This window comes from Schistocerca piceifrons, chromosome 1 (assembly GCF_021461385.2).
Source record: "Schistocerca piceifrons isolate TAMUIC-IGC-003096 chromosome 1, iqSchPice1.1, whole genome shotgun sequence".
NCBI classification, from domain to species: Eukaryota; Metazoa; Arthropoda; class Insecta; order Orthoptera; family Acrididae; genus Schistocerca; species Schistocerca piceifrons.
Window position 1 is genome coordinate 1,016,097,739 of NC_060138.1, and position 19,566 is coordinate 1,016,117,304.

A 19,566-nucleotide genomic window follows, 5' to 3' on the forward strand; every position below is an offset into this window, starting at 1 on the left:
CTTCTGCAGACTGTTTGCACAAACTTTTAACGTTTAAATAGCATACAACGTGACGATAACAAGCATCGTTCTAGTATAGAGTCAGGATAAATAATTGGAGTCTGTGACATCAGTAAGGTATTTGATGTAACAGTTGAAACTGAAGGAAATTTGATATTATAGAATGGAAGGTGAGTTGTTCATATGTACCCTCCGTGAGCAGATGAGAGAATTTGAAAAATTATAGCGTGATATGAAGCAGAGCAACATAGGCTTATTAAAGCATCGGCTACGTCTTCAGTACAGCTGTCTCTGCACTCCGCTAACTTGACAGTGATTGCTTGCACACCTAGTGCACACATCGTTAATGACTGTTGCAATAGGATCCAGGAAACCACATCTCATATAAGCCTGTAACAAAACTGTATATCCATCTGCACACCGCCTCCACGACACAGAGTGAATACCAAATTAGGGAGGCAAACGCAACTGCTAAAGCCCTGGACAGAGTGGCCTCTGCGCTGTCTGGAAACAGTCGAAGGTCTTGGCAGGTGTTTACAACACAGCTCGTTTATTCCGAGTGGAATTAGCCGCTCCCCTGCTTGCCAAGCGTGGACTTAACGGGTCCGTTGCGTCGCCCGAGATGATCCCGCCAGATAGAGATGCTTTGGAACCAAGGACGGACCGTCATATGTCATCAGGAACTTTCTCAGGTGTCGTATGAACTATAAGAGAGTATACGCCTACCTGAGTGACAAGCTTCACAAAACCGTGTGCACTAGCGCGACCGCGTTCTTAGTATTGTCTAGCAGCACATCAGATTCGTTGTTCACGCTCTCTAATATTTTTGTGCCTACCTCTTTGGTTTTTACGCCGAGCTTAGATATATTGGGTAAAAGTAATCATTCAAAAGTAAGGAAACATAGGATTAAACGTTTCGTCATCGACCAGGTCATTAGCGACAGAGCACAAGCTCAGATGCAGTACAAAAGGGATAGGACATCGGTCGCGTCCTCACGGAAGGAACCACCCCGGCTTCAGGTTGATAGAGGCTAGCACGCAAAATCTAAACAATTTGGCCAGAGTGGACTACAACGCCGTCCCTGATGAACGCAAATTCAATGGCAGAAACAGTGATCGAGGTCAAAGTTGATGACGGAAAATCGTAATTTCAATGTTATGCATCTTAAGACTGCTTTTAGACGAATTTTTTTTATCAACATCATGAGTTAATTATGTTCAGTTTATTAACGATTTTGTGTCTTAAAGGTGTACCTTGGGTAACCGTGATTTTACAAGTCTAGCAGAGGGACGTCGGCGGTCGAGTGGCCTAGGCATTCAACTACCACTCTGCTGGTCCGTGTTCGATTCATGGTCGTCGCTGTCGTTCATTCGATGTTTATTTCGATGTGTAGGTATATTCTGATAAGCGGAATACTTTTCTTTGCCTTTTTTTGAAATACAACATCGTGAGATGTGATTATTCACGAAAGAGGTATATATTATTGTGCACTGTCATTTTCAGCTTTATACATGACGCGCTAAATAGGACTTTGGTAGATGATGGCGCTCGTCTGATCTGCACCGTGAAAGTGATGACACCGAAATGTGTCTTTCTGTCAATCGTGTGACGTTTATGTTTTCGGACAGCTAAAAAATTTCATCGCATGACCTCAGACTTATGATCCATCACAGCAGGGCACAGAATTACAATAGAGGGCGGATGTTATCAAAGTTCATGCGTTGGTCCATAACCAGGTGTCCACGCGTGTCTCTCGAGACACTGCGTACGCGCCGAAAATGATTTTTTTTTTGTCAAGTATGGGACTTAATATCTGTGGTCATCAGTCCCCTAGACTTAGGACTACTTAAACCTAACTAACCTAAGGACGTCACACACATCCATGCCCGAGGCAGGATTCGAACCTGAAACCGTAGCAGCTGCGTGGCTTCAGACTGAAGCGCCTAGAACCTCTCGGCCACAGCGGCCGGCAAAATGATATCTGATAGATCTATTTTTAGAAATGTGAATCAGATACGTTATCCACAAACGATGAACCGGAAAACGTGTGAATGAGGCGACATTTCGTTCGTGTGTTGCGCATGATGCGAGAAAAATTTGTTTCGCCTGTTTCGTGATAATTTTCACCCCGCTGATTGTTAGAACGCTCACGAATAGATGATCGGTTAGGATTACGCAGTAATGTACTTCATTTGTATTATTGTACTATGTATCACGAAGAAAATAGCTGTCAATACACTGTACTATATACTTATTCGATTATTAATCACACCTCCCGACGTTTTACTTCAAAAAAGACAAACGGAAGTGTTTCGATCATCAGAATATTATCATATACACCGCAAAAAATATCGAACGAAAAATGCCACGCCCAAGAATCGAACACAGACCACCAGTCCGCTGGTCTAATGCCTTGACCGTTCTGCCACGAAAGTCGCTCCGCTAGACGCTATGAATGGCGGGCATCCACGATACAGCACAAAAAAAACAAAAACGACAATAACACGAACATTGTTAGTTTTGGACCCCACATTATATTGATGAAAGGTGGTTATTTTTATAGATCTTTCGATGCATAATATTGAAAATACGATTTTCCGACATCAACTCTGACCTTCTTTTTTTTTCAAAAATTAGGAAGTGTCTAACAAAAAGGCAAAATGCCTGTCTTTTTTCCGTATAGGACGTCCTTAAAAAGCGTGATCGTAATCTATGACCCACGTGTCAAACCCTCTCCCCCCCCCCCCCCGCCCCCACCCCTGCGTCATCAGTAATCGTACGTAACCGTTTATTCAGATAATAATAAATTAAGAAAAATTTTCCTCTGATTAAAAGGGGAAAGTATTTCGTTTTTCTATTATTTCACTTCCTCGCCGCGCTCAGACTATTCTTAAAACTCTGAAATCCCAAACAGATATAACGTTAATTATATATGTGTAAAATCAAATCACAGAAAGAATCGCAAAATTACGACCTTTGTACATCCAGTTCTACGACTAATTTCTTAGATCGTATAGAAATGGTTACAAATTTGTCTAGCATGACACACATGTTAAATTTAAATGACCAGGAATTTGAACTTGGGGAAACAGACTTTATTTTACAAATAATTCTGTCCCCTAACAATTATTCCGTGATTGGTTTCTATTTCAGTCGGACCTGGTGGTCTATCGGGTGCCTCTAAACCTAAAGGTCGCAGTATCGAATGAGGGTCGGTCCACGGATTTTCTTCAGTCTACCTTTAACCTAGCTTTCACTTCTCAATGAGTGAAGATTCGCCACGAACGACACTCGGTTCGGATCCCACGTTAAACTGATGGTAGCCTTTCCCTCGTAGGATTACTGGGCTGGGTTAGGGACACGCAAGTCACGAAATAACATCCAAGTGGAAGACTTGCCCCAGGCTGCTGCGCCACACGAAATCATCACAATTTTTCCTAGATCTTTAGTGTTTCCTTTCCTTTTTATGCATACGTAAGAACCATTCGTAAGGACTGAAAAAGAAGGAAATTTTTTAGTTGCTGAATAGTGGAGTTACGTTCGTGGGAGAGCAGGTTGCTACAAACAACGCAAAAAAAAAAAAAAAAAAAAAAAAAAAAAAAAAAAAAACCGGAACACAGATTTTGATTAACTGCTACTCGGCGCTATCAAATGGTTCAAATGGCTCTGAGCACTATGGGACTCAACATCTTAGGTCATAAGTCCCCTAGAACTTAGAACTACTTAAACCTAACTAACCTAAGGACATCACACACACCCACGCCCGAGGCAGGATTCGAACCTGCGGCCGTAGCAGTCCCGCGGTTCCGGACTGCAGCGCCAGAACCGCACGGCCACCGCGGCCGGCTCGGCTCGGCGCTATCCGCTGCACAATTCTGCCGTCAGAAAGAGAACACAGTTGTTACGAACACGCTTGTACTTAACATCGTGATACCAAAACACAAGCATGCTTTCCTGTCCTATTTGTAGAATGTTCGTTAACTCGATGTCGAGGTCATTACAGACTGGTTTCAACAAACTGCTTTCAGCTAGCGCTATTTGCATTTGAAAGTGAAACGACAATCAAGTTCCTGTTATTCCACGTAGCGCGGAACTGTAACCGAGCACATCGAGATAACTATGGTGCTTACCAAGGACAGGATTTATATTTAAGAGAGAATTTTCTGCATGTTCTCCGTCAGAGAGAGTGGAAGTTAGGACTGCATTTAGTCTATAAGCTATTCTATGAGCTTAAGCTCTTGGTGTTAAAGTTCTTGACGACAGCTCACAGAATATGGATTTAAATCGCGTGCGAAAATCAGTATTCTGTAGTTAAACTAATTGTACATAATTGTTTTAGTTACTCACAAACAATCTGGCAACGGTAGGAATAGCAGTGCGCGGAATGAGCCTGTATGACATAATTCTTGAACCATATACAAATTTACTTTTTTACTGTTGGGGGGCGTACAAGCCCCAAACATTTTTGTGCCCGACGAGCAAGCACTTTATCCCGCATCTTACCTGTTCAGTGCTTTCCATATTGCTTCAGCGGAGCGGGCATCATTGACCCCCGTCATATCTTCCATTTCGCTTCTTGGTTTTAAGTGGTCGCAAAAGTCTTAAGGAATGCAGTAATCAACAACGATCGCCGATGGGCCGCAATTCTTCTCGTAGAAATTTGTACCATCTGCACTGGTTAATGCATAGAACGGTAACAAACACCGCGGCTAGAAGACGTATGTCTACGGGTTACTAACTGACACTAAGGTTCTGATTTTCTGACTGAGGGCTGTCGTAAATATCTACGAAAATTTAAATTGTAATTAAGTTTCACAAATCCACCGAGATTCTCAAATCATCTGATGGAATCATCTAGAGGAACTACAGCATGAAGCGTCATGCAGGAATTTCAAAAGTTCGCAAAAATGGAAAAATGGTTCACATGGCTCTGAGCACTATGGGACTTAACATCTCAGGTTCAACAAATGGCTCTGAGCACTATGGGACTTAACTTCTGTGGTCATCAGTCCCCTAGAACTTAGAACTACTTAAACCTAACTGACCTAAGGACATCACACACATCCATGCCCGAGGCAGGATTCGAACCTGCGACCGTAGCGGTCACGCGGTTCCAAACTGAAGCGCTTAGAAACGCACGGCCACACCGACCGGCTAACATCTCAGGTCATCAGTCCCCTAGAACTTAGAACTACTTAAACCCTAACTAACCTAAGGACATCACACACATCCATGCCCGCGGCAGGATTCGAACCTGCGGCCGTAGCAGCAGCGCGGTTCCGGACTGAAGCGCCTAGAACCGCTCGGCCACCTCGGCCGGTAAAACGTATTCCGCCTGTATTGTAACTCTCTGAGCCTTTCTACCACATCACTGTTACGTACTTTCGCGATGTTATCGGTAAAATTCCCGTAAACGTTAGCATCTGATAATGAGTTTTCTGAGTGTTGAAAGCTTGATAATGAACAAAGAAGTTTTTCACGTAAACATGTAACTTGTCCTTCAAGAATCACGTTCAGTTTATGACTTACATTCACGTGAGAGCTTATTCCCAAGAGTGAGAAAGCTCCTTGTGTTGTTTATTGTTTGTAATTCAGAGCATCATCTGCTTAATGTCACTTACTCTTACATACAGTCTCTACACAGGAACTATAATAATGGCGTTTATATTCACAAGTGAAACGATTTGCCACTGCATAGCCATGAGTATTCTTGTGTGTATGTATCAGCATGTTAAGTAAGAACCAGTCTTTAACAGCAGTGTTCTCTTTAAGAAACCGGCTAGGGTGGCCGAGCGGTTCTAGGCGCTACAGTCTGGACTCGCGCGACCGCTACGGTCGCAGGTTCGTATCCTGCCTTGGGCATGGATGTGTGTGATGTACTTAAGTTAGTTAGGTTTACGTAGTTCTAAGTTCTAGGGGACTGATGATCTTATATGTTGGGTCCCATAGTGCTGAGAGCCATTTCAACCTCTTTAAGAAGTAACTGTTCAAAAATGGGTCTAAACTCTGTGGGACCTAACACCTGAGGTTATCAGTCCCGTAGACTTAGAACTATTTAAACCTAACTAATCTAAGGACATCACACACATCCATGCCCGAGGCAGGATTCGAACCTGCGACCATAGCAGCAGCGCGGTTCCGGAATGAAGCGCCTAGAACCGCTCGGCCACAGCGGCCGGCTGAAGTAACTGTGATTGCTTACTATTTGTATTATTCGTCTCATCCTGAGTGTAATATTTATTTTATATCTAAGTCCATATACTTTACAGATTACAAATTATAAGGTCTCTCTCTACTCACCATAATGATAACACGTTGAGTTACAGACATGCATAACGACGACTGTTACACGCTGAGCTCACAGGAGAACGCTTGGTTCAAAAACTCGGTGTGTAACCAACAGACTTTTCGTTCTGCTTGTTTGACACAGTACGTGTTATCTTTACGGTGAACAGCAATCTGTCCTGGTAATAATTGTTGATATTCAAATCTGGACTTCACATTGTTTAAGTTTGTGATTCGGCCACAAATCATTTCTGAAATTTTATGGACAATCGCTTCTTCCTCCTCTGAAAATGTGGTGTGTAAGTGAAAAATGCCAAGAAGCACTTTGGCTCGGGGTCTACGCTAAACAGTTGGTTCTAGTATAAATTAACTAAGGTTGGAAGGAAGGCAACAGCATAGCACATGCAACGCGACCTACTAAAGTCCTGTGTTATTTAAACTAACGTTCGTGTTGAGAGAAACTTGGTTTTAAATTCTTAGTGTTTGGAAGCCGTCAATTTTGTTTCGTTTAGCGGTTCTATGCTTTATTTCAAAAATTAATATTCCAAGAGGGAAGGCACAGTTTAAATAGTGTCTCATCAAAATCACGTGACTACAGCAGAAAGTAGTGAATACAGAGAGGTTGACTGGGTCTAACCGGGAGTCGTCCGCGTGTAGTCAAATGATTCAAATTGCTCTGAGCACTATGCTACTTAACATCTGAGGTCATCAGTCCCCTAGACTTAGAACTACTTAAACCTAACGAACCTAAGGACCTCACACACATCCGTGCCCGAGGCAGGATTCGAACCTGCGACCGTAGCAGCCGCGTAGTTCCGGACTGAAGCGCCTAGAACCGCTCGACCACAGCGGCCGGAGCGTATAGTCAAATGGTAAGGTGAGCGCTCGCGATAAGCGCGAAATCCGGGATCGAGTCCCGGTCTGCCACAAATTTTCATTGACGTCATTCCATTCTACAGCTGATGGTAGTCCTTATTGACAATTGCGAATTAATTTGATGTGTTTCGTAACGGCTGTGGTCGGCGCAGTGCCTGTTCCTTCGGACATGCATGCATGTCTAAAGGAACTTTGCATTGTAGTCAGATTAAGACAGGCACCGCAATATCGCATGAATATAGATCAACGTCCGAAACGCGTCTTGACGCAAAATAAAACTATACAAAAAGTGTCTGGTTAGTATAATGCTTAAGTAATTCAGTTGACAGGCACAAGCTCAACCAACATTGTCGTGGATAAATTACTATTGACATCAAAATATTCTCCCTAATAGTTAATGACTAAGTCAGACTTTTCACAAAATCTTAAACGTTATACCACATTCATCTAATCGTCTTCTGAAACAGAGAATTTATGTAGTACAGTAGCCTCTATCCCCTTTTCTGAATATCGATTAATTAACTTAAATGTGACGCACTGTTATAAGTAGGACACAAGCATTATACATTGGAGGGTCTTATAGTTTGAACAGGAAGTCAGGCATCGTCACACTGCCTCCTACCAAAGTTGAGTGAGAAGGACTTCGTTTCACCTCTGTCAATGGCAAAAATGGTTCAAATGGCTCTGAGCACTATAGGACTTAACTTCTGAGGTTATCAGTGCCCTAGAACTTAGAACTACTTAAACCTAACTAACCTAAGGACATCACACACAACCATGCCCGAGGCAGGATTCGAACCTGCGACTGGAGCGGTCGCGCAGTTCCAGACCGTAGCGCCTAGAAACGCTCGGCCACACTGGCCGGCTACGTAATAAGTCAACAGACACACGGCAAGGCGTCGGGTACGGTGCTGGCCATCTTCGCATAGAAGGGAAGCTGATAAGCAGGAAAGGCACAAGGAAATACTACCAAGATTCAGCAAAACCATCCCGCGCAACAACCAGGCACCTGAGCAGTAACAGTGGTGACTGTTCACTGTCAGCACGAGACCGGGCGCCTTGACACTGCTGGACTCCAGGGACTGTACAGAGCAATTACGGCGGTGGGCAAACCCCCGCTGGCGTGTGCCGGTCGCGGCTGGAGAGCGCCGTCATTTCGCGGCGTTTTCACTCTCGGCTCGTGCAGCCGCCGCTGCCGCCACTTGGCCAAGTAGGCAGTTGCCATGGCGGTCACACGCCTCGCCTGCTGGCACTCGCCGTCCTTTCTCCCGCAGACGCCGCGCCGCGCCGCACAGATACCAGCCAGCTGTTCCAGCCGCGTGACTAACCTCCTCTTACCTTGCAGCTTCTGCGTTCCGCGTCACAGGGGCGAGTCGTGGACTGTGATGAAATGGGTAAAGAGTCTACAGCAGTCGTTCCAAACCTGGGGCTATCACTCCCTCTGGGCGGTGGGGTGGGTATGGCGGTGATACACGTGTCTTATCATCCTGTGCCTTATTCTTGTCAGAGATTCCCGTACCTCCCTTCCTTCGCCGATTCTGCGGAGAACTTCCGCGAATCATGTTATACTTTCTTTCTTTCGCTGGTGCCATGTCCCGCGCTGACGCAGGGTCGGCATTGTTAGGAACGGATTTGGCAAAGTTAGTGGAAAGGGGTGGCCGGATGTCCTTCCTGCCGCCACCCCGTACCCCCCGGGACGGAATTAGTGTACCCCTGCGGTCTGCAACTAGTGTGGCTCTGAGCACTATGGGACTTAACATCAGTGGTCATCAGTCCCCTAGAACTTAGAACTACTTAAACCTAACTAACCTAAGGACATCACACACATCCATGCCCGAGGCAGGATTCGAACCTGCATCCTTAGCAGTCGCGCGGTTCCGGACTGAGCGCCTAGAACCGCTAGACCACAGCGGCCGGCCTGCAACTAGTGTAATTCATGGAATAGTGCGAACGTGTTCAGATGTCTGCGAGTCGTGTAACTGAGGCGGAACGTGGGGACCAGCCCGGTATTCACCTAGCGGGATGTGGAAAACCGCCTAAAAACCACATCCAGGCTGGCTGGCACACCGACCGACGTCGGTAATCCGCCGGGCGGATTCGATCCGGGGCCGGTGCGCTTACCCGAGTCCAGGAAGCAGCGCATTAGCTTTCTCGGCTAACCTGGCGGGTCATGAATCATGTTATACCGTCTATTCTTTTTTTTCCGCTTACTATATTCAGATTGAGCTTTGCATTTCCCTTTTCAGATTTTCTAGCTTTCCTTCTACGTTCATTAACTTCTGACATTCCATGCCCCGTCTCTTAGACTGTTATCCCGTCGTTGGTCATTCCATTTCTTCTCGTGGTCACCTGCCCCTTGGAAGTCTCCTTCCCGAAATCCGAATGGAAGACTAATCAGGAATCTTTGGCCAATGGAGAGATCATCAACACACTTTGTCCAAATTACAGTCCACATGATCTATAGATTCGCCTTATGTGTCTTCAGTGCAATAGTTTCCATTGCATTCTGCATCCTCATGCCGTTATCAATGCCGATTTTTCTGCTCAGTAATAATGCTATATAATAATTATCATTACCATCACCACCCCACTACCACCACAACCATCAAGTTTGTTTGGACTTCTGTCGCTGAGGTTCCTCTTCCTTCCCTCTGTCCACATGATCTCTTCCTGGAATCCCTTAAATTTGTGAACCTTTCAAAAATGGCTCTGAGCACTATGGGACTTAAACTGCTGAGGTCATCAGTCCCCTAGAACTACTTAAACCTAACTAACCTAAGGACATCACACACATCCATGCCCGAGGCAGGATTCGAACCTGAGGCCGTAGCGGTCGCACGGTTCCAGACTGTAGCGTCTAGAACCGCTCCGCCACCCCGACCGGCTGTGACCTTTATTCGAAATATTTCTTTATCCAAGAGGTCTTTCCGATTCATTCAAACTTCCTCCATATCCTTCTTTTTAATTTCGTCAATCGATTTGGTGGTCACCTTTCGTTTGTTGTTGTGGTCGATACTCTTTGTAAATCTACATTCACTCGTTCTGTAGAGGTATCCATGAAAGTCAGTCTTATATTGTGTACAGTGTGTGATGATCTCCACTTGTTTACACAGATCGTCATTTTTTCCTGTTCTTCCTTGTAACTTCGTTTCTTTTTTGTTGTCCGAGGATCCTCACTATTTTTTTAATTATTTCTATTCTGTACTAACTTGTGTGCTAATTCTATTCTTCTGGCTCATCATTTGCTTCTTTATCAAGCGTGTTCGGTTGTGTCCATTCGCCAATATACTTACATGTATCAGTTCTCTTTATTTTTCCAAATCTTGTATTGAGATGAACTTCTAAATCAATTTCATATTCCGTGCATTCAATTTTTTCGTAGGAGATCACAAGTTCTGCTTTTTTCTGCTATCTCGTGTAGCTTTTCGATCATTTTTAGAGCTGCTGCTTTTTATCGTTGGCCACCACACCTTTCGTGGATTCCTTCCACGTTATCCTTTCCAGGACACTGTTAAACAAAATTGATGATAGTCCATCTCCCTGCATAACTCCTATCTAGATGAGCTCTGAAATTTCTCAATGAAATTTTGCTTTTAAGATGGTCTCCATTAGCGTTTGATTTATAATTGACCTAGTTTATTCCTCTACCTAGAATTATTCTAAAACAATTAAGAGCCTGGCGGGCAGTAGAGAGATACGCAGTTGTAAAGCCAACGTACGCAAGAACAGTATTTTTACCTCATGTTTCTCTTAGTGTGGAGACGCTTTTCAGGCAGGAAACATGTTTGAAGCTTCTTTAGTGTTCGCCTATTTGATGATGCGCTTGTTTCTTGCCTAACTACTGCGTCCTTTTCAACCTGCTTATTGTACTTACGTCTTTACCTCCAACTCCAATTTTTTACTCCTACTTATCCCTCCATTATCAACAAACTGACGACTTCTTGAGTCTTGCTAGTGTCGATGTCGATAACAGGCAAAAATCACTGAGATTTTCGATTGCTGGGATGAGTGAACTGTCTATATACGTGGAATGAGATTTTCACTCTGCAGCGGAGTGTGCGCTGATATGAAACTTCCTGGCAGATTAAAACTGTGTGCCCGACCGAGACTCGAACTCGGGACATTTGCCTTTCGCGGGCAAGTGCTCTACCATCTGAGCTCCCGAAGCACGACTCACGCACGGTCTCACAGCTTTACTTCTGCCAGTATCTCGTCTCCTACCTTCCAAACTTTACAGAAGCTCTCCTGCGAACCTTGCAGAACTAGCACTCCTGAAAGAAAGGATACTGCGGAGACATGGCTTAGCCACAGCCTGGGGGATGTTTCCAGAATGAGATTTTCACTCTGCAGTGGAGTGTGCGCTGATATGAAACTTCCTGGCAGATTAAAACTGTGTGCCCGACCGAGACTCGAAGTCGGGACCTTTGCCTTTCGCGGGCAAGTGCTCTACCATCTGAGCTACCGAAGCACGACTCACGCCCGGTCTCACAGCTTTACTTCTGCCAGTATCTCGTCTCCTACCTTCAGATGGTAGAGCACTTGCCCGCGAAAGGCAAAGGTCCCGACTTCGAGTCTCGGTCGGACACACAGTTTTAATCTGCCAGGAAGTTTCATATCAGCGCACACTCCGCTGCAGACTGAAAATCTCATTCTGGAAACATCCCCCAGGCTGTGGCTAAGCCATGTCTCCGTAGTATCCTTTCTTTCAGGAGTGCTAGTTCTGCAAGGTTCGCAGGAGAGCTTCCGTAAAGTTTGGAAGGTAGGAGACGAGATACTGGCAGAAGTAAAGCTGTGAGACCGGGCGTGAGTCGTGCTTCGGTAGCTCGGATGGTAGAGCACTTGCCCGCGAAAGGCAAAGGTCCCGAGTTCGAGTCTCGGTCGGGCACACAGTTTTAATCCGCCAGGAAGTGTTTATATACGTAATTAAGTTTGTGCGGAACCCTCCGAGCATGAGTCCTATTCATACCTGGCTATTTTTCTTTTTGCTCTTGTTTAGTCCATGCAACTGCTCCTACAAGTCCTTCGCCGTCCATGATAGAGTTTCTACGTAGCTGGCAAACTTGGAATTTTTTATTTTTTCTCCATTAACTGTAATTCCCTCTCCAAATTTCTCCATTGTTTCCAATACTGCTTGTTCGATGTGCAGTTGGAACATCATCGGGGATTGGCTACAACACTGTTTCACTCCCTTCTCAACCACTGTTCTCTTTAACATCCTTCGATTCGTAACTACCATCTGGTTTCTGTAAAGTTACGAACAACCTTTTACTCCCTGTATTTTATCCCTGCTGCCTTCTGAATCTCAAAGAGCGTATTCAAGTACAGTGTCAAAGGTATTCTCTGACTATGCAAATCCTATTAACCCATTTTGATTTTCTTCAACCTACCTTCAAGGTAAAACGTGGGATCAGTATTGCCTCAAGTATTCCATTTCTCCAGAATCCAAACTTCCCCGAGGTCGGATTCTAACAGCTATTTTCTTTTTGGAAGAATTACGACTTATTACAATCTGCCAATTGACGTGATTGATGTGCAGCGTGTCAATGCTTCACACACACACACACACACACACACACACACACACACACACATACACACACATAATCTAAGTGGCATGTATTGCAGATTTATTTGGAGCAATAAATACTCTTAACCTCGGCTTGGAAGAAAATATGTAGAATCTTTTGACAATAAATACAAAATAAAGGTGCTGGTTGAATATATTCTCGTACACTGGTAACTGTGGCAACACTTATAAAAAAATTATTTGCATACTCTAGTTTTCGAATATTTTCCAAGCTTATGTTCAGATGGGACATGCAGCAGTTAGTTAACTATTTTCGTGGCCTGATTCTAGGTACTGGCCCTGTGACAAGAAGTTAGCGAATACTTTGAATTACCACCTTGAGTTTTAGTCATATGGTATTTTGTGTAGAAACAAATAAATTCCTTTGTTTAGTGCTGCAGTATTTACTGAGTAGTCGTTACAATTTGCCTTGTAATTAATATACGGGCGATACGCTGAGAATAGACTATGTGGCCTTTTTAGAAAAACCATCTCTTATGTAACTTACTAGGATGTAACTCACAATGACTGAACAGAGATTTGGACCTCTCTCTCAGTGTCTCAGTCACCTCATCATTCACAGATAAGAAAAACAAAAAAATCCAACGTATTTCCACCGTTAAAAGTCGGCTGCAAGAAGCTACGTTACCATATCATGTTTTGTATTGATTGACAACATGTTATGACATTTATTACATTTACTGCTGTTCAACCAGTACGCAAAATTCAGGTGTCGCTTTTCTTGTCTCCGTAAGCACGTTCTTAACAACTGATACAGTGTACGGCCGGTGAAACTAAACACAGTTTACAGCCGTGTCTTTCGCCAATACAAACATGAGTGATTCTATAGATGTAGCGATGAGGTCGCAAGTTCTCAAGTACATCGCTGTCAAGTGGGAGAGAAGTTAGGTGTGAATGACATGGGCTCCGCGTGAAAGGAGAAAGTTTAGCATCTTCTGTTGCGCCGTCACTGACGCGAAAAGTGAACGCTCACTCTGAAAAAACTGCCTGGCTGTAGGCGGAACGTATCATACACAGAAAGTAGATGAACTTTTGCTTTACGTGGCTGCGAAACGTCCTTACGGCGTGCCTTTCGCAACATTGGAGCGGTCACTGAGAAAGTGAAAAAAACATTTTCAGGAAACTAAATTACTAAATTGCTAAAACGCAAAGATATGCTGTGCATCGCCTAGGTGGGGTGGACAAAAATGTGGAAACATCATGAGAAGCACTAGTTCGCTTCTGTTCTATAGTACTACTTTTATTTTGCTAACCGGTTTTCGGCTTACAAGGCACATTACACCATGGCTAATACGGTTTAGGAAACCCGCTGACATCCAAAACAGCTTCCAGTCGTCCCGGAATGGATAAATACAGGTCCAGTATAGTTTTCAAGGAAATCTTACACCATTCTTCTTGCAAAATGGTGGCAAGATCAGGTAAGGATGATGGAGATGGAGAGTGATGGCGTACCCTGCTCACTAAAGTAAATCAAACAAAAAGGTCCAAGATGCTACTCCGGGCGGGTGTAAAATGAATGTGCGCAACGGAAAATAATAAACGCTAAAATGAAGATTTGGCCCTGTCGGACTACCCACTGAAGCAGATCTTAGGATCTCTTAATGGACTTTAACATATAAATTACAACCTAAACATAAATGAATGATTAAGGCAACTAATACTACTACATGATAAACGTGGTGCCTGCTTATATATTTATTGTAGACTTAAATAAAAAACTTTTTTGTTACAAAGTTTACATTTCCTAAGTAAAATTGCTAATCAATTGTCCAACTCTGCCCCTTATTATGACTGTGCGATGTAATATAAAAAACGCGAAAAGACTGGCATCATCTACGTACCAAACACTAGAAGACACTACTTTCAGAGATGATCTACGATGGCGTGGAACCTCAGTGGAAATAAACTAACGTGATCACAACTGTTTAGCTTTTATAGTCCTAATAGGCCGGAGCCGCAAAATAAAACTCCTTCAAACACTAGGACGGCAGAAGGCGGTCCTCTGACTAATATATTATAATACTGTCTTCTCTTCTTTGTGTTCTACAGACGAGAAACGCGAACTCCCAGCCACAAGGACGGAGTTCACACAACGTCTCAACGTAAATATAGGCAGAAGGAGTGCCCTCAATTACTGAACGCTGCGTGCTCAACAACGACTTCCAACCTGGAGGTGAAGTCCAGAATCGTATTGGTTCGCAACAGTATAGTTCCTAACTGTTCTAACTATAAACTCTCCTGAGAGCAAAAAGACAGCAAGTCCGTCTGTACCAACAAAGATGATACCGAGCGATCGTCCCACACGGGCGCTCACAATGGAAGACCTCGTCTCTCCATCACTGGCTTCCCAGCAAGGCTCGGCTCCCCACCATCGTAATTCCGAAAACGAATCATATTCCCGAAACCACGGAATATTCTCCCTCTCTTCAGATTCTTCCGAACGCCGACCAACCATATTTTAGTCTTTTGTCGTCCAGCGCGGAAAGTTTGCGAGGAAAAACCTATACTCGTACAATGGTACCCTTCTGAGTAAAAATCCTTGGAAATAACCCAGCCTGCGTGGTTTCCGAGGTGCCGCTTCTTCGTTCCTCTCACCTGCGTCCAAGATTTTCAGCGTTTAGGAAGTATAATCCTTCCGGTTCGGCTACAAATCGGCCGGTCGCGACTCTATTGTGCTCCAGCGCTTAGGTGCTACGACGTCTGTCTTGCTATTTCTTGTGTTTAAGCAGGAGCAACACACCTGTGTGGGCCTTCCACCTAGGGCTTTAGTTCCGCCAGCCATTCATTTCCACTGGCGTTCCAACCTCTACTAGTATAGGCAATCATTCATTACGCCGTTTTTATAATAAAGACACTCCGTCAACTTTCACGTGATAAGCGTTAACAATTATTTATGTACGTACGTGACAATGTGAGTCTCCTTTATATATTCATGTATACGATATACAACCTATCACATGATACCTAATTGTGTTTGTAGATCACAGCAAAGTATGTGGATGAGTGCTTGTAAGGTGCGAAATTATAGCCACCTTACAAAGGCTCAGTAATATTGAGATCCGGTGGCCAAGGGACATGCGACAATTCATCGCTGTGCTCACAAAACCAGTCATGGACGATGCGAACTGTGTGAACAGGAACCTATCGTCTTGGAATGTAGCATCACTTTTCAGGAATGAACATTGTGCCATGGGATGAACCTTATCAGCCAAAATGGTCACATACTCCTTGGCAGTATAAGACCTTGCACAGTATCCGTGGAATACCATGATATGGTTTCCCAAATGATCACTGAAACCCCGCCATGTTTCACTCCTGGGACATAAACTCGGCAGGAAGTTGGAAATAGTGTGCAGCAAGACTCATCCCGACCAAATGACTCTCTTCCATTGCTCAGTGGTCCACGTTTTACGGATTCGGTGCCAAATTTTCCTCTTATGAGCATCTGCATCACTAATGAGTGATTTTGGCATTCCATCTCGCCATCCAATTCCCTGTTTCTGGAGCTCCCTTCGTGTTGTTTTGATGCTGACAGGGTTCGCAAATGCGACGTTCAGTTCTGCAGTTACTTTCGCGGTTTTCCTGTTATTTTTCGACACAGTCTTCTTTAATGAGCGTCTGTCACGATCACTCAACACACACTGTCATCCACGTTGTCTTAGTGATGTTTTTCCACTTTCTCTGTATGCAGTGAAAGTCTTTCATATGGTACCTTTTAGAATATTTCGGCTACCATACAAGTATCAACAATTTGCCCACGTTAGAATTCACTTAGCTCCGATACAATGCACTCGAAACAACACAGAACACCTTTCTGACGACGACTGACACTTGGAACGTATTGAGGAAATTGCACACGTGCCGGACGTGGTCAAATAAAACAACACCAAACGCAGGCTTGCTAGCTTTTCACTTACGTTCAAGAATGTATTTCTCGTGACGTTTCCGTACTTTTGTCGAACTCCTATATTTGTGGCAGTGTAGAATAATTATGGGCTGGAAGACTGAAGTTTCCAAACTTGATACAGTTACTAGTTTTATTAATGTGTGCAAATTTTAGATTACGTCGTCCCTCAAGGAAAAGATAGAAAATGGCATCATTACTTTATCAAATTTTTTAACCTTAGCTATCCACTTCATGAAACAATAGTTTCCTCTGGAACCAGATTCTGAGCTATATCTGCATGGACAAACATCTGAATTTAACCACTGAAGTCGCGATTATTTAATCAACGCTTCTCACAGTTACATGCAGGAGTTTTCTTTCTTTACCGTTAACAAACATTCGGTACACTACACCTACGGTGATACAAATACGCTCTGTTGGTTCAAAAATGTTTCAAATGGCTCTGAGCACGTTGGGACTTAACATCTGACGTCATCAGTCCCCTAGAACTTAGAACTACTTAAACCTAACTAACCTAAAGACGTCACACACATCCATGCCTGAGGCAGGATTCGAACTTGCAACCGTAGCGGTCGCGCGGTTCCGGACTGAAGCGTCTAGAACCGCTCGGCCACAGCGGCCGACACGCTCTGTTGGTCTTCTACCGAGGAATCTATGAAGAGAATTTCTTGACGGACAATCCATAGCACGTTCTTTAAAGAACCTTCTAGCACCCTCCGCCACACACCGTCAGGTGGCTTGCAGAGTATGGATGTAGATGTATATGTGGATGTAGTACGAAGGTGCCGTAGGGTAAAAGGATCCAACCACTACGACGTTCCTGATGAACTGAAGCAATTTACCACCTGGTTGATAGAGTGTTGGTCCACCTTTGGGACGTAGTACACCAACGATTTTTGGGTGGCCTGGACTCAACAACTCATTCGTAGGTTTACAAAGGCACGTGGCACAAGTGACTACTCACAGGTCATGCGAATCCTGTAAATTATGGGCCGGTGGTTTGTGGGTGCACAGCTGGTATCTGATAAAGTCGAAGATCTACTCCATCACACTTTGATCAGGCGAATTTGGTAACCATTGAGTCAAACTGAGTTCACTATTATGCCCCTCAAACCACTATAGCACGAGTGTAGCGTCGTGACTCGAATCGTTATCCTGTTGGAAGATGCCATCGCCTTCAGGGAATACATCAAGTGTTACAGGATGGAGATAGTTCACAATAACGGTCACGTAATCCACAGCCGTCGCGGTGCCTGAGGTAACTGCCACAACTCCCGTTAAAGTAATTAGAATTATATATTAATACCTTCAGCTGCTGACGGGCGTTGATATATATCAACGCGGACAGGTGAAAATGTGTGTCCCGACCGGGACTCGAACCCGGGATCTCCTGCTTACATGGCAGACGCTCTGTCCATCTGACAAGGGAACCTCCCCATCGCATCCCCCTCAGATTTAGTTATAAGTTGGCACAGTGGATAGGCCTTGAAAAACTGAACAGAGATCAATCGAGAAAACAGGAAGAAGTTGTGTGGAACTATGAAAAAAATAAGCAAAATATACAAACTGAGTAGTCCATGCGCAAGATAGGTAACAACAAGGATAGTATTAGCTCAGGAGCGCCGTGGTCCCGTGGTTAGCGTGAGCAGCTGCGGAACGAGAGGTCCTTCGTTCAAGTCTTTCCTCGATTGAAAAGTTTAATTTTTTATTTTCAGACAATTATTATCTGTCCGTCCGTCCGACGCGAGGTAACTGCGCCGTAGTATGGGGACGTTGTATGAAAACGTTAAAAACATATGTTTTGACAGACCACAGGGAAAACTGTGCGACTGTGAAACTGTTGCATTCATTTGTTGCAATTTATGTGACAAACTCTTATGTTTTCATCACTTTTTTGGGAGTGATTATCACATCCACAAGAAAACCTAAATCGGGCAAGGTAGAAGAATCTTTTTACCCATTCGCCAACTGTCATGTGACGCACATGCCGTCACCAGTGTCGTATAGAATTTATCAGACGTGTTTTCCTGTGGAGGAATCGGTTGACCTATGACCTTGCGATCAAATGTTTGCGGATCCCATTGGAGAGGCACGTCCTTTCATCTACTAATCGCACAGTTTTGCGGTATGGTCGCAAAACACAGACACTAAACTTATTACAGTGAACAGTGACGTCAATGAACGAACGACAGATCATAACTTTAAGAAAAAAAGAAATGAAATTTTGCACTAGATGGCAGACTTGAACCAAGAACCTCTCGTTCCGCAGCTCCTCACGCTAACAACGGGACCACGGCGTTCCTGAGTTCATACTGTCATTGATGTTACCTATCTTGCGCATGGACTACTCAGTTTGTATATTTTGCTTATTTTTTTCATAGTTCCATACAACTTCTTCCTGCTTTCTCGATTGATCTGTGTTCAGTTTTTCAAGGCCTATCCACTGTGCCAACTTATAACTAAATCTGAGGGGGGTGCGATAGGGAGGTTCCCTTGTGAGCCACCGAGGGCACAGAGGATAGGACGACTGCAGCGACTATCTCGCGCACGCCTCCCGCGAGACGCACATTCTCACCTTATATGTCCACACACTGCATTCTTTGTGTCCTTACCCAACATGCTCATTACCCGTGGAAGACATTCTTACCAAGTCCCGTAAGAGTTCGGGTAATATGTGTGCATCCGCACAGAAGAAGGTCATGGCCGGTATTGCCAGAACGATATACTTATATGGATATGGTGTCTGTTTGTTCGGACTTATCCCGTTAAAGTAGTCCATCTCCCCTATAACGTAATACTACCCCGTCAACCTGCGTCCGTGGAGCGGTGCGTTTCGAGCAGCCATTCGCCTGGGCGATGCGTCTTTGTTGATCCATTATGGACTGTGGGACAACGGCTGGCATGTGTTTA

General features: G+C 44.2%; 1 protein-coding gene across 2 annotated transcripts in view; it reads right to left on the bottom strand.

The window, feature by feature from the left end:
* The window catches only part of LOC124805311 (epidermal retinol dehydrogenase 2-like), a 373,514-nt gene that overhangs the window by 83,678 nt on the left and 270,270 nt on the right, over positions 1–19,566 (bottom strand). The gene's annotated exons all lie outside the window — the stretch shown is intronic.